General features: G+C 46.1%; 1 protein-coding gene across 6 annotated transcripts in view; it reads left to right on the top strand.

Annotated features, from left to right (window-relative positions):
• TLN2 (talin 2) overlaps window positions 1–16233 on the top strand; it is a 396032-nt gene that overhangs the window by 66016 nt on the left and 313783 nt on the right. For 5 of the 6 annotated variants that reach the window (XM_032481038.1, XM_032481036.1, XM_032481034.1 and 2 more), the window contains exon 2: window positions 5049–5138. The gene's annotated coding sequence lies outside the window, so the exon portion shown is untranslated. Of the gene's footprint in view, window positions 1–5048; window positions 5139–5234; window positions 5412–16233 lie in introns of all 6 variants that reach the window. The other variant, XM_032481035.1, reaches the window with a different exon arrangement.

Here is a 16233-nt window from a genome sequence, read left to right as displayed (position 1 = left end):
TCCACTCAGCCCCTTCCTCCTCCTCAAACTCTGTTACTGTTCATCTGAGTTAGTTGCATATTCCTCCATGAAACACCATCTTTCTCCCTCTCCTCGCCCTTTCCTTACAATTAATCCACTGGGTGCTCTGTGCAAGGTGCTGGGGTGCCAGCAGGAGGGGACAGTCTGTGCCCTCAAGGAGCTCCAGGTTGAGACAGATGGGAGGAGAGACGATTTGGAACCATGTGAGCAGCGTGGTGGCGGGGTCCCTGCAAAGGGAATTGCAGGAGGGCTATACCAGGGCGCTGGGGGAGACTGCCCAGCTGCGGGCAGCCGTATGGGGATGGCTTATTTCAAAAATACTTCCTAATTTCACGTGTGACCTCTAGTTTCTTCCAAACAGCATAGCGCCTAAGTATGGCACATATTTTGGGGTCTTTTTGTTTGTTTGTTTTTACCCCCTCTAACTCCCACTGCAGCACCAATTTGGGGCAGAACACAGGCTATTTCATTGTGTTGTGGAAATTATTCAAGGGATTTTTATTCTGTATGGGTCAAGTATTTGCCTATAGAATAAATTAATAATGCCCTGGAATTATTTTCTGCTGTTTAAAAAATGTATGTAGGGGCTATTGGGATGAATTAAAAATTGATTTAAGAGCATTTATGTCTTTATTTCCTCCCTCCAAGGATACAAGAAGTAGAACTACTATTGTGTGTGTTGAGGGGGAGGAGGGGGTGTGCAAAACTTCTTGATGTTCAAAGGTACCAACTTCCCTTCCTCTCCCAGAGTTGAGCAAAGTGCCTTGGCATGTATAAATCTGGAGCACACCCAAGCCTCCCACCCACCCCTTTAGTCTGCAGGCCACGCCTGTAGCCCGGGCGCAGGTATGATAATGGGGGAGAGAAGCACGCTGTGGCCTTTTCCTGCCTGTGTTCTCCGAGGTGTGAGAGAATCCTGAGGATTGAAAGTTTAGCACCAGCTGAGTGCCCCAGAGGTACAGGCCTTTTATCAGAGGGTCTGCTTTCATCCCTGGCCCAGGCCCTTGATTTAAAGGAGCTAGCTGTTGGATGTATTGACTAATGCCCTGAGGATAAGGTCTCACACCTCCCGGAGAGTTCCAGCCCCCTCCTTGGCTGGGGAGCCCCTGTCTGCGGGTTGTCTGGGTTAAACATCAAAACGCTACCTCTGGAATCTGTTTCCTGGCTTGGCCATCCTCCCGCGTGGGTCCCCTAGGGTGGAAACAGTGACTGCGCCTGTAAGCGAGCACTTGAACTTGGAGAAGGATCCCACTTAGGCACAGACTCAGTAGGAAAGGGGCATGAGATCATTCTGTTCCCATGTTAGCTGCTGAAACCCTTTGTCTTTCTGGAATTGGCTGGCCTTTACTTTTCCTGAACTCTTAGCGATAGTGTCCCTGTAAGCTATTGTTTTGAGTCAGTCAAGAATGTTGGGCTTGCGTGCATGTGTGCACTTGTGTGCATTCTCTCTCTCACACTCACACTCTCACGCGCGTGCACACACACATACACACAGAGGAGCCCACGCCCACCTTGAGCTCAGGAGAGAGGGCAGAATGCAATGGGATGTTCTACTTTTGAAGGTGACATACAAGAGAATACATTTGTATTTTTAATTTGGCTTTTGCTTTGCGTTTTTAAACTGCAGACTTGGGCTAGGAGGGGAGTAGAAGAGACCCAGGAGGAGATGAGGGGCTATGGTATTTCCCTTTTTAGGCACTTTGTGCTGTGTGTCTGTCCTGCACAGTGTACGGGTGCTGACTATCCAAAACTGGGTTAAAGTGTTGTCTAGTGTCATGGTGTCAGTGTTGGGTGGTTGTAACTAAAAAATGATGGTTTTGTCTGCTAATAAGATTACCCCCCAAAGGGTCTTCTTAGAAAGGCATTCTCTTGCTCAATTTATTAGGAAAGGCGCATACTTTCCTTATTTGGTCAAGATAATATTGGTGAGTGTGTGGGAGGGGCTAGGAATTGAGACATACTGGTCGTGTCTCCATATACCATCCACCTACTTTTCTGGCCAGGGGGTGTCTGGACCACTCACTGAAAGAGGAGAATCCTCACGAGGAAGGTAAAGATGAGGCACGTGAAGGAGAAATGTAAGGAAGCCCGGCCTCTGTACCCAGCTGAGGAAGGAAGTGGCCAGACGTTCCTCCAAGTTCTGCACAAGTGTCTCGGCTTCGCTTTTTCCTCAGCTGCTCAGGAAGGCTCACTAAGATGGTGCCTGGTAACAGACTGTGCCCAGGAAACAGGCCTGCAGAGCCGAAAAGTGGAAGGACCAATGGGTTCGCAGAAACCCAACACCAGCTTTTCCCAGAGTGACGGGCAGCCTGGGAGGTCAGCGTGGCCTCAGCCCAGAGCACAGGACTGCCCCAGGGCGTGGCCTTGTAAAAAAGAAGATGTATTTATAGACGTTGCCTCGGGGGCCAGAGCTGGTAACTGTCCCCCGGTGGGCCCCACCCTCAGACAAGCACTGGGCTGGATTCACAGTTTTATTGCTGCGTCTCCAGCTGCGGCTGAGATGAGACTCCTGGAGGTCCCTGTCGTGGAAATGAATCTCTTTGTGAGGAAAACTGCTTTCCTCTGTGACACGCATATGGAAGAATATATTAAATGTATAGGAATCGTTGGAACATCTATGAAACCGACAACCAGGTTAAGAAATCAATCCCATGAATATCTTAGAAGCCTCCCTGTCATCCCAGAGTCGTAATAAGCATCTTAATTTTTCATTTTAACCGATCCTTTTCTCATTACCTTTGTATGCATTTCTAAACCATGCAGATGTTTGTTGATACTTTTTTTCAGTTTTGAAAAACTGAGTCCCAAGCACAAACATAGCTTTGGGAAAGTCCCTGTTGAAACTGTTTGGCAAAAGATCCCAGGCAAAGCCTAGGACTCTGGAACAGTTGTCAGCATTGCCGGCTGCAGAGTCATCCTCTTCCGCCATAAATGCTCCGCAAGGCCAGTTTTCTCGCCGGTCCCTGCCCTTGTATGTCACATGGTAAATGGAGTTGCCACTCAAAGCTCTGTTTACCAAGGACTTATGGAATGTTCAGAGAGAAATATACAAAGGGACTCCTCATATGCATTAAACCAAGGTCCTTAACCAGAGGTACAGAGAGAAACTTCAGGGGACTCGGGAACCCTTTGAAACTGAATCCTGCATGTTCCCCTTTTGGGTGAAAGGGTCCATATGTTTCTAGAGGAGTTTATGGATCCTCTCACCCCATAAGGATAAGGAGTAATGTAGCCATTATGTTAGATTGTCTTTTTTGGTGTTTTATTTTTAAAAATGAGTCCTGGGAATACTGAAGGTGGCTTGAAACGTTTACGAGTCTGCTTGTGTGAGTCTGCCCTGACTTCTTACCTGTGAGCGTGGAAAGGGACCTGGTAGTCGGTTGTGCCTTGGACTATGTGGGGGGGGTCCTTAACCGTTCTGTGGGTGGCCTACCAGGCTTTGCATTTTCTCTGAAATCAGGAATCTTTTACTCTTGACCCAGAATAACTAAAATGCTAAAATGGGGGGGGGGGGACTGGAACGGTTGCTGTAGTTTCAAAACAAATGACCTCACTGCCTAAATTCCACTTAATGCAAAAGAAACCCTAACTTTCGCCTTATAAATAATAATGGACCTCTGGGGAAACAGACCCAAATACCCATTTAGTGCGAGTGGGGGCAGATTTGTCACTGCTGACGTGAACTCCCTAGAAACAGAATATGACTATTACACCAAATTTGTAGTTACTTCCTCAGAGAGATGGCAGTTTAAATTTATAATGACTGACATTCAGTTCTTCGAAGTAGGTGAGTAATTATGCTTTGTGTAAGCTGACTTAGTGGGAGGTACTTCCAGCTTGTTCCAGCAATGTGCGGGAATTTCAGAATACACTCGCCGAAGGACACGTGAGTCTCATCCTGTTCCTTCTCTTTCACGGATGAGCTGATGGAAGATCCCCTGGGTTAGGTGTGATCTGCTCAAGGTTGCCTTGATCCGTCATGGTCAAATGGAGCTAGAGCCCCAGGGGGAGAGGTGACTGTTTACATGATTATGGCTTAAATATGTAATTAGATGAAGATGAATTTTAAAAAAACATAAGCAGAAGAGTCATTTTCCAGAGATGCAGATCATCCATTTCATTTAAGCAAAATGACTGTTGACAACAATCTTGGCCCCCTCACCTGCGGAATATACCACTATTTATGGTCTCCGGGCATTTCCCTGGAGGGTTCTGGTCTCTCAGGTCTATAAACCTGAAATATGGAAAAGGAGCTTTCGTTTTTTTCTGTGCTGTTTCTATTTTATACATTCAGAATTTCTGGGCCTTGAGGTTTTTGTCTAGAGTTTTTAGACTTTTCTTCTTGTACTCAAATATGAACAGTTCTGGGTTCTTTTTTCTTTTTCTCTCTCTCTTTTTTTTATTTTATTTTTGAAGAAAACCAGGAGTTTCAGTTTGGCTGTTGGAAGTCTGGGGATTAAGGAGAGAGAACTAGAGGAATGGTTAAGATTTGGAACTGCAGGCTGCTTGGTCTCTTCTCCTCTGTTAAGAGCCAGGACGAATAAGAATAGCATTTATTTAGAAACTGAGTTTCATGAAGGAAGGTAATTTACAGGTAAACATCAGCTTTTTATAGATGTGAGCCTGCGATTCGCTTCCTGGCCTTGCCATTTCAGGCTGCTGATTTTGGACAAGGCCTGTCTTTTCTGAGTCTTGGCTTCTCTCATCTGTAAAGAGAGACGTTGGGCCTGATTATCTCCAAGGGCCCTTTGCAGCCCTAGGTCTGGACGCCACGTTGAGGGATTTGCAGAGAGGCTGCTCTGGAGCTGCTGGTGGTGGATGGTGCCTCTCGTGTGATGGAGGGCAGCAGAGTTGCCAGCTGTGTCACTGCACGGGGCTCTGAGACCACTGACTCCAGGTGGCATTTTCCTTTTCTGGTCTCTTTCTAATCTGAGCCCCATCCGTGTCATTCGGTGTTTGGAGAACGCTACTCACCCACTAATGCGGCTGCCTGCACTCACGTGTGTCATTGGTCTCTTCTTTGCCAGCGCGCTGCTGCAGGGTAACATCTGGACTGGGCTCCCGGACCCTCGGATGCTCGGCTGCTGGCAAGTTCCTGGATCGACTTGTTGAAAACAGTGAGTAACCTCTGTGTTTTTTCTACTTTGGAATCTGAGGGCCAGAGGGGTGGTGGCCAGGAAACAGTCTCACTGACGGACTGCCTTCCTCTGCAGCCCTCCTCCTGCACAGCCAGCTCCAGGAGCGATGGAGTTGGTGGCTGTGACTCCAGACACAGCCTTTCTGTCCCTGACGGTCAGACGGTCATGAGGCCTTCTGTGTCCGCCTCCCCAGAGCTGATGGTCTATCCTCACCGGCCTGCAGACAGAGATTCTTGTTGGTGGCATGTGCAGGTGCTGTTCCTCACGGCTTAAATCCTCTTCCCCGCAGTTCCTCCTCGTCCACCACCTCTTAGCCTGGTGCAGCCACTGATGCCAATCTCTTTTAGAGATGCCTCCCCCACCTCCAGGTGTGCTTTCTAGCTCTTTCTCTCTCTGACCTTTGCTTGCATCTTTCTTTGCACTTAAAACAGGAGAGGTCTCTTGAGTCATTTGGTGGACCACCCATTCATCCGTTCATTCATTCAACACATATTGATCATCTACTATGTGCAGGTGGCTACGGTAGGCACTGTCTGTGCGGCCATGAAACTTCCGTGAAGAAAGGACAACACCAAGTGAAAAGCTAAGGAAGTGATCCGGTCTGACCTGGATAGACTGCTTTGTTCTGGGGGATCTAGTTAAAATGCAGACCCCGATGGGGCTGATCTGGGTGGGGCCTGCGAGCCTGCATGTTTGGCAAACTCTGGGTGATGCTGCCGCGGCTGGTTTGTAATTGCACTTGGAGAAGTAAGGTCGAAGGTTCCGGATGCCCCTGACACTTGTCCCTGAGTCTGAATTGGTGAACTGCCTGAGGCGTGTGTCTGTGAAACCCCAGAGACCTGGTGGGAGTTTGTCCAGTTCATCTCCTTCAGCTGCGTGAGACCGAGTGGTCTGAGAGAGGATCCTGACTGGCAAGTACGGGAGCCCGTTACCGTCCCCTGTCCATGGCCACGTCCCTTGTTACTGTGGGTTGTGGTTTTGTCAGTGAAGTGCTCCCTGAAGTACTGTGCTTCTCAGATGCTGGAAGTGGGCTCCATGAGGTGTCCGTAGTGTGCCTACTCTGAAGTCGGCGTTTCTGAGCGAACTGAGGCAGTTTCTTGTTTTTAAGAGCAGGTTGTATCAGCTGGGCTACTGTGGAACTTCTGTGGATTGTTGAGAAGACAAAATGACTATGTTGGAAGCTGAGAACTGATCATGGAAACCCCAGAGCAGGCAGAGCGAGGGTTTGAGGGGCTGGCAGGAGGGGGTCAGGGCGCTGCTGCCAAAGGGGGCGTCCTGAGTCCATTGGTGAATCTGTCCTGGGGGCTGTTCTCCCGAGATGCCAGTGTGTTTCAGGCTCCGCACTGCTTCCCTGCTGCAGTCAGACCTTGCAAAGGCGCGTTGGCCGTTTAACGAGGAGCCAGATTGATTCTCCACTTGAGTAGTTAATAGTCCTAATGGCCGTTTATGGAGCACTTACGACACATTAGGTATTGGGCTAAGTGCTTGGCAGGGGTCTTGGGCCTTACCCCTCCCAACAGCTCATGAGGCAGGTAGTCACCATTTTGCAGAGGACGGGATTGAGGTGGGGGGATGAAGGAACTTGCCTGGGGTGCCTAGGGGCACAGTGATCACTGCCAGTGGTCCTGAGAGTCAGGGCTACAGCTTAGTCCTGGATGACTCACAGCTAGAGGCAGAAGTTGAGGGGTCAGGTTGATTCCATTGTTTTTTGAAGGCCATTCGCTGGCCACTTTGTAGGATTCCTGTATCTGACCACTTCCGAATAACCTTATTCTGCTCAGGGTTATTTTGTCTATTCTGTATCAGATACACAATTCTAGAGCTTAATGGGTTTTAAGTGTTGAATTAGGTTCCTTGATTTTGGCTTCATGTCTCTGCTGAGTTTGTGTATACGGTAACCACTCACCAAATGCAGAATTCAGCTGAACCCACATAATTAGGCTTCCGAGGCAAGGGATGCACTTTGAAGCTCATGTTTTAGGCGACGCGGGAACTGTGCTATTAGGCTTATGTTGCAAACTCTGTGTCACTACGTCCATGCCCACACTTCCCTGCTGAAGATGATACAGGAAAATGGGGCATGAGAGGATGGCTGTGTCCTAGGTCTCAGGTGAATGCCTGGGATGTGCCCTGCCAAGTAAGAGTCCTTGGCCATAGTAGAATAAAAGTAGATTTATTCAGAGAGATGCACACTCCATAGACCGAATGTAGGCCATCTATGAAGGCCAGAGAGGCCATGAAGTAAGGGGGTGGGTGTTGAGTTTAAAGTAGAAGTAGTTACACACTCTGTAGATAGAGTGCGGTCCGTTATCTCAGAAAGGAGAGCGGCCATGAGGTGTGGGGATTGTTGGTTTTTATGGGCTCGATAACTTCACATGCTAAAAAGTGGGAGGATTATTCCAGCTGCTTTGGGGAAGGGGCTGGGATTCTGAGGAATTGGGCCGCCACCCACTCTTTGACCTTTTATGGTCAGCTCGGAACTGTCATGGCGCCTGTGGGAGCGCCATTTATCATGCTAATGTATTATAATGAGTGCATAATGAAGCTCAAGGTCTACTGGGAGTCAGATCTCCCACCATCTTGGGCCGCAAGGTCAACTGGGAGTTGAATTCTTTGCCATCTTGGTGCTAATTTGCTGTGTCATTCCTTTAATGGCTGTGCCCTGCCCTCTTCCCTCCTGTCTCAGAGTGGTAGGGTGGGCCCACCTATGAAAGTGTGGAATTGAATCTTGAGAAGTGAGAAGACCAGCTCCTTTGCACTTCTTTAGGCTTTTGCACCCAGAGTCAAGGGTCCGGAGCTGGTGGGAGCTGAACTCAGCTCCAGCTCCGCAGTGGGTAACCTTGTGCTCATGTATGTCCACCTGGGCCTCAGTTTCTCTTGCAGGCATCAGTGCGTAGTAGGTCTGCTTTCTGGGCCTGTGTTCTCAATGGTGCAAGAAAGGAATTCCTTGGCAGAGAGAACTGTTTTAGCTATGATGTTCTTCAAGCACTGTGTCCTCATCCTGGCCACTCGTTCTTCAGGGACTGGCTGGAGTGTCCTTTCCACCCGTGTCTGGCTGCATTCCCTGTAGCTGAGCTCTTCGCCCGGGTCTGAAGCCGATTTTTTTGTCTCTAGAAATGAGCCCGTTGAGGTCAGAGATCATGCTTCATCCGTCCTGTGTCCCAGGGCCCGGCGCTCAGCCTGGGGCTCCACAGACGTTTGTTAAAGGAACCCAACAGTGTCATTTCCTTCTTCCCTTTGCTTAACAGTGTATCTGAAGAGCCATGACTTAACAAGCACTGCTGATTAACCCCTGAGCAAGCAGGGTGGTGGTGACAGTGGTCAAATGGGCCTCTGGCCATTAGAAGCCTTCACAGGTGAACACAACGATAGGCATTTTCTTGTCTTTTGTGGACTTCAGAAGTCTTCCTCTCTGGGGTCTTCAGTTGTTTTCAGTCATGGGAGAGAGCAGATGGGGTGGAGGGAATTAGATGGAAAAAAAAAAAGCATAGTCTTTGCTGTAACAGAATTTGTTAATATTTTTTTAAGATGGATTTTTACTTTACAAAGGTAGAAAAATAATTGACAACCTGTTGGTATTAAAAAGAAGGGAAAGCTTTGTAATGAGAGAGCAGCTTCCCCCATGATGACACTCCTCCCATTGGTAACCCAAGTCAAGATGTCTTTTTGGCCTCTATTTCTTGCTATAGGTTGCCCCTCTTGGTACCAGATGTACTTTAAAAAAAAAATCTCAATGTAGCAAATTTTAGAATGCTGGGGGACAGAGACATAGGCCCCTCCCTGCCTCAAAGGCAATGATTAACAGTATTCAGATACTTCCCTTTTGCCATCCTTGCTTCCTGCCTCTGCCTCCAGGCAGGATTCCATCAGAATCCATCATTCAGAACATCCCAGCCCTAGAGCCAGCATGACTCACAGGGCACATGGGGTTGGAGGCACAGAAAGATTTTGCCTGTAGCCCACAGTTGAGTGCCCATAGGTACCCCTAGCCAGCTTACTGGGATGTTCTGATCCACTTTACTACCTTGTCTGAAATAGTGGGTCCATGGTGCCATCCACTCACAATTCTTTTCCTTATGTGGGACCCTCAGAGGCATGTTTCTCTTTATTGAAAAAGAGAAACCTAAAAACATGATGTCAAATTACAGGAATGACTGAGAATTTGCCAGTTTTCACACGTTCTCCCTCTCGGCAGACAGAACTCTTAACTGGTTCAAGAACAATAAAGGATACTGTTGATACCGTTTGCTTTTTGTGAGAGAGAAAAATATTTTCAAGGTGATATTAGGACCTCATGACCTTTTCTGCAAGAAAGCATGTTTTTTAAAACCAAAACTAAAATAGTATAATAAAGTTTTGTGTCACGTATTTTAAAAACTCATATCATGAACATTGATTCTGTGCTAAAAAAATTTTGTCCCATATTGAAAGACTGCATAGTATTTCTTTATGTTAATTACTATACATTATTTTTTACATAAAAAGATAAATTATATAAACTTTCATTCTCCTGTTGCTGGCTGGGCTTCTGTTTAAAAAAAATTTTTTTTAATTGAAGTATAATCAGTTTACAATGTTATGTCAATTTCTGGTATATAGCATCATGTTTCAGTCATACATATACATACATATATTTGTTTTCATACTCTTTTTCATTACAGGTTACTACAAGATATTGAATACAATTCCCTGTGCTATATGGAAGAAACTTCTTGTTTATCTATTTTATATATAGTAGTCAGTATCTGCAAATCTCGAACTCCCAATTTACCTCTTCCAACTCCCTTTCCCTCATGGTAACCACAAGTTTATTTTCTGACTGTTGAGTCTGCTTCTGTTTTGTAAATAAGTTCATGTGTTTTTTTTTTTTTCTTTCAGATTTCACGTACGAGTGATATCATATGTTTATTTTCTTTCTGTTTCTGGCTTACTTCACTTACAATGATACTCTCCAAGTCCATCCACCTTGCTGCAAATGGCATTATTTCATTCTTTTTATGGCTGAGTAGTATTCCATTGTATACATATATATATACACCACAACTTCTTTATCCAGTCATCTGTTGTCATAGGTTGTTCCCATGTCTTGGCTGCTGTAAATAGTTACCCACCCTCTTCCCACCTCTTTTTGCGGGGGGATAATACTACAACGAGCATTTTTGTATTAATTCTTTGTGGACCATGTGGGCATTTCTGTAGAATTTCAAGGTCAAAAGATATGCATCTTTAAACATTCACCTTTCAAAAGATGATATGATTTAGGTTCCCAACAATCGTGGCAGGGCCCTCACTAGCACAGTTATTAATCTTGAACATTTTTGTAATTTTGAAAGCTAAATATATAGAGGGCTCCAAAAAAATATGGCCATGCCAGGTCTGAACGTTAATAGGGCTTCAAAAAAGGCTCTGACGTCTAGAGGTTGCCAGGATGTCCTTTCTGATTCTGCGTTGCAGCCTTCGAGGCCCCATCATACTGCCTCTCCGGACTTGCCTGGTCCTCTCTGAGGGCTCCTTTTCTCTGCATCCATCCCATCCTTGTTTATACCCAGTGGTGCTGAGTGCTGGGGGAGGCTCAGGAGCGTGTGTTAAAACCCAGGAGAGAGGGAAGATATGGATCAGGCTGGAGGTCAGTTCCCTTCCTCTGTTCTGGCTCTGAGGGAAGCTCCTTGATGTATGTACTGTGGCCGTGCTGGGCTGTCTGTGGCCGGGGTCTCCCGAGCACCCAGAATTACTGTGACATTTCAGAAGCACATTTTTGCGAGGCAGAGTCCTGGTCCCTCTGTCATTTGGCAGGCATCTGTGGCAGATCTTGTATTTAACAGGAGTGGCTGATGACAAGATGATAAAAGGCTGATAAAATTCCCTGTGTGGTGAGCTTTGCTGACCTGCTCACCCTAGAACAGGCTGCTTCCTTCTGTACAGCAGCCGGTGCCCTGTCTGGCTGATCCCTGCACCCTGGCGCTCAGAACAGACTCTCTCATGGGCCAGAACCATTTCCAGTACAAGTGCTTGGTTGACACATGCTCTTTGCTTTAGAAGTGATGTTCTCTGTCTCTGGATGGGTCTCCTGGGCATCCCACCTCGCTGGCTTCACTTTTGAGTGGATGAGATGAAGATCGTCAAAAGGAATCACAGCTCTTTGCTCCAGGGTCTGCCTTGGTTTGCTTTGACCTCTTGCCCCTGGAATTGTGGTTGCAGGGGTACACACTCCCCAGCTGTTGGTAGGATGAGGAAGTAGAAGCTACAAATAGGCTTTACTCTAAAAACATACCATCTTGACACCAGCCATGGGGCCTGGCATGAGCCTTATCAGCGAGACTGTAGAGTAGCTGGGACGGGAGCTCTTGTCCCCAGATGTTCTATTTAGTGGAAACACTTCAGTGATAAAAAATACCCTCAAACGCCCTCCTGAGAGCAAAGGCCATCCGTGAAGTAGCTCCCGCTGCGTGGCTGGAGCTCATCCCTGCACCCATGGATTACATTTGGCAGCGTGTCCTCTGGCCAGCTGTGTGGCTCCCGGGAGATGAAGGGCAGTTGCACGAAGGAAACGTTAGGGAAAGTAGGGAGGTGGGAGGAGGGAGCAGGTGATCTTTGCGCAGCAGCTGCGTATCTAGGGCTGGGTTTGGGCTCTGCTGCCTTGAGGTCACAATCCAGCTGCTGCTGCTTGGACCTGCACTGGTGAGGATGACTCAGAAATCTGGAAGGCAGCCGAGGTGATTTCACTACTAGATCAGAGGCAGCGCAAAAGCCCTCTGGGGTGGGCGTGGTTGCTGGGGAGCATTTACTGATCAAGTGGATGCGCTGTGCATACTAGTGTTCTGGGCCACTGGTATTTGCCAGTTACTGAGTAACTTGGGAGACATTTTACTTGTATTACTTAAAAAAAAAAAGAAAGATTAGCACTCTGGTGGCAAAATATTGTACACAACAAGGGCAGATGATACTAAATAAATTCAGACTGACATGGAGGTCATTGGTTTTGTGAATTAATTACCTTTAGAGGTCTTAAATGGTCAAAGGCCAGTGGTTTTCCAGAGGTGCCCCAGGGGTTTCTAGGAGGTCCAGAGGAGGACTCTAGGCTCCCCTAAACCCACCTCTCAGAAAGGATGAAAACCTACTCATTTCCAGTTGAGGGAATAGGTCTGGCTTTCTGCTGCTGCTGTCACACATGACCACAACCTAGAGACTTAAAACATCGTAAGTATATTTTATCTTAGAATTCTACAGAAGTCTGATCAGTGGGCTAGGATCAAGGGCTGTTCCTTCTGGGAGCTCTAGAGGAGAGTCCGTTTCTTTGCCTTTTCCAGCTTGTAGAGGTCACCTGCTCTCCTTTGGCTGGTTTCCCCCATCTTCAAATCCAGCTACATTTTATCTCCTGACCACAGTTGAGAAAGGTTCTCTGCTTTTAAGGACTTTTTTGATTCCATTGGGTCCATCTGGATAATCCAGGAGAAATCTTCCCATTTCAGGATCGTTAAGTGAACAACAACTGCGAAGTCCATCTTGCCATGTAATACAGCATACACACAGGTTCTGGAGATCAGGGCATAGACAATGTTGGTACCATATTCTGTCTACCCACAGGGTCAGATGGGGATGGTAACTTATCAGGTTTGCATGGAGGTGAGTGGCAGGAACAGGTCCAAGGACCCAGGTTTCCTGACTGGTCAGGGCCCAAGTCCTTTCCTTCCCACTGTTTTCCGCACTGTGTCATGCCCGGTGGAGGTTGAGTGGTCTCTGTCACAGGCTGCACCGTTCCCGGCAGCCAGTTTGTTCCTGAATACAAGGCTGTGGGCATGAGAACAGAAGGAGCTGTCCCTTCCTAGCATTGCAGCAGCAGGGGAGGAGGGGGAATGGGTGACCACATGCCATGTTCTCCCTTGCTGGGTCAGAGTTCATGGTGACTCTTGATCCCACTGTATTGATAGTCTGTTCTTATCAAGGCTCCTTGTGCCAAGGAACAGAGACCCGGGAGAGCTAGCTAAAATGAGGTGGGTGGGAAGGGATAAATTTGGGAGTTCGAGATTTGCAAATGTTAACCACTATGTATAAAAATAGATTAAAAAAAAACAACTTTCTTCTGTATAGTGCAGGGAACTATATTCAATATCTTATAATATTGAATTCTTTAATGAAATGTAATTCTTTAATGAAAAAGAAAATTAAAACAAATATGTGTGTGTGTATATATATATATACATGACTGGGACATGATGCTGTACACCAGAAACTGACACATTGTAACTGACTGTACTTCAATAAAAATAAATTAATAAGGTGGGCGGGGTCTGTGGGGCTTTCAGTATAGCTGCTGATTGCAGCCAACCTTTATTGAGCGCTTGCTGTGTACCTGGGAGTTCACGCTGAGGACTCGCCAATGCGCTTGTCCGCGCTCGGAGACGCAGCTCTGGGATATTTCTGTACGGGGGCCAGCACACCCCTACTTATCAAAACCAGATGCACCCCTCTGCCTACACTGCTATGGAGACCTCATACCTGAAACTTCCCTCTGTTTTGCTCAGCGCCCCATGGCTTCCTGGTCCAGTCTGTGTGTCTCACTTTCTAATTCCTGGGAGATGAATCTGAGTGGCTGAGCTTGGACAGGCGTCCAGTTGACTTGGAGGTGGAAGAGGGGCACAGCCCCTGGGTCTGTGGGTGGGTAGATGGTGACAGATAGGTTTACTCTGGGGTGGGGGCCTTGCCTTATTCAACAGATGTTACTGTGGAAATGCTTTGCAAGTTGAATTTGGGTTTGTATTGTTTTAAAAGACTTTAAAATAATCTCAGAATTATGAAAAGTAGTAAGAATACAGAGAACTCCTATATAGCTTAACCTAAATTCATCAATTATGAATATTTTGCCACATTTGCTCTGTTGTTCTCTATTATGTATTTTATCTAAACCATTTGAAAGTTAACACACGTGACCTCTGAATACTTAAGCATGTCTTTCCTAAGAACAAGGACATTCCTTTTTGTAACTACAGTTCAATTAGTAAAAGACAGGACCTATATCATTGATTACTATTCACTGTTACACTGTTGAATATACAGTTCATATCCAAGTTCTGCCACTTAACGCAATAACATAATTTATAGCAATTCTTCGCCTAACCTAGGATGCAGTCCAGCGTAATGCAGATCGTATTCAGTTGTCACGTCTCTGTTGTCCCCTTTGGTTGGGAACAATTCCTCTGCCTTTTTTTTTCTTTGGCATTGGCTTATGTACTTCAAAAGTATCATTTATGTTCTAGCAATTTGGATTTGTATGATAATCCCTCACGAGGAGATTCCTCGTGATTGGATGTATTTTTGTCAGTAATGCTAAAAATGGCGTTTTGCATCTTTTTCACTGTATCCCATCAGGAAGCACATGATGTCATTTTGTCCCAACACTGAGGATGTCAGTTTCGACCCTTTGGTTAATGTGGTGTTGAGCTTGTGTAATTTAATCCATGCGTTCTAGAGAAGGTGAGCATTTAAACAGGATCATCTCCTCCTTTAAAGTGCAGTCTGATTTGCAAGTGCTTTTTACACATGGGACTTGACTGAAGCAGTCACCCTTGTTCTGTGCAGGGCGTGCTCCTGAATATAGGTGGAAGGACTGATGTCCTCAGAGCCCATGTAGAGGAAAAACCTGCTCAGGGTAGGAACAGAGCATCATCTCTGCCCTTGTGGCAGGAGTAAGGTTCACCCTGGAGATAGAAGCATAAAGGCCTTGTGAACAGTGAATTCCCTTTGACTGCATCTGGCCTGGCTGCCTCTGATTTATCTAGAAGCACAAAAGATAGATGAGGATGTGGAGAAATTTCTTCTTTGTACACATTTGATAGTTGTATAAATGCTAAAGACAGTGGTCCAGGCTGCTGCCACATGGATTTCTCTTTTGAGGATCTCCTCTCTTCTGACACAGACTCAGTGAGCTGCTTTGGTTTGGTCAGCTTGCATGATATTTGCATACCAGGCATGTAAGCTTCTGGACCATTATGGGATTATGGGATTCCTTGTAGACTCGAGTCTCAAGACTCAGGAGGCTGCCATGTGGGAAGGATGTGCTGCTTAGAGCTCTGGACATTTTCAGTTTGATTATGGCCAGTATTATCTTCATTAATGCTTCTCCAACTTCTGCTTGATGAACTGTTTCATGTTGGACGTTTGACCTTGCTGACCCCTAGAGCTGTTGTTCCCACTTTTTATTAAGAAGCAAACAAAGTAACCACATGCAATCTACTTTAGGGACAGTAAAATCGAAAAAAAAAATTTAAAAAGGGACAAATGTACTTTTAAAAATGAAATATACTAAATGATCACAAACACGATAAGTAACAGTACATCTTGACTCACCTACCTAGTATGCTGCTAAAAAAAAAGACTCTTACAAAGATTAAAATGCTTTATTTTTTTCTCAGTTTTTTTTTAATTTATGGCTTTATTTTTTTTCTCAAATAGTTTTTTTTTTTTTTTAATTTATGGCTTTATTTTTTTCTCAAATAGTTTTTTGATTTGTTCTGGGTAGTTGTGATGCTTACACTTCTTTGTGGGGTTATCCCTGTGTGACTTGGAACACATTTGTCTGTGTCATCAGAAGAATGATGGCGGCAGGTCTTCACCACATCCCAGAGATAGCTGATTGGACAACTAAATAGGCCTGGCCGTATATTCCCAGAGGTTATGCTTGTGCCTGGATTGGAGTAAAAATTATAGGCAGCCTTAGGAAAACTAGGTTTGGAGACATTCTGTCTTCCCCTAAAGAATGTTAATAATTTAATTCCTTATCCTGTGCCCTGATAACAACAAAAACTTCTCAGAGTCGTGTGTGTTCTTATGTTTTAAAGATACTGATGAGTGTCATTTGCTTTTCTACCGTACTTTAGCCAGCTATGCATGAAATTTTTTACACTGAGTCATCTGTGGCTAACACAGAAGTGCTAGATAAATGTGGTCTGGTGGTGGTCGTGACGGGGAGGTCCGGAGGTCCAGTGGTGGTCGTGCCGGGGAGGTCTGGAGATGGTCGTGATGGGGAGGTCCAGAGATGGTCGTGATGGGGAGGTCCGGAGATGGTCGTGATGGGGAG

Source organism: Camelus ferus, chromosome 6 (genome assembly GCF_009834535.1).
Source record: "Camelus ferus isolate YT-003-E chromosome 6, BCGSAC_Cfer_1.0, whole genome shotgun sequence".
Taxonomy (NCBI): Eukaryota; Metazoa; Chordata; class Mammalia; order Artiodactyla; family Camelidae; genus Camelus; species Camelus ferus.
This window is presented reverse-complemented; position numbering and strand designations above follow the sequence as displayed.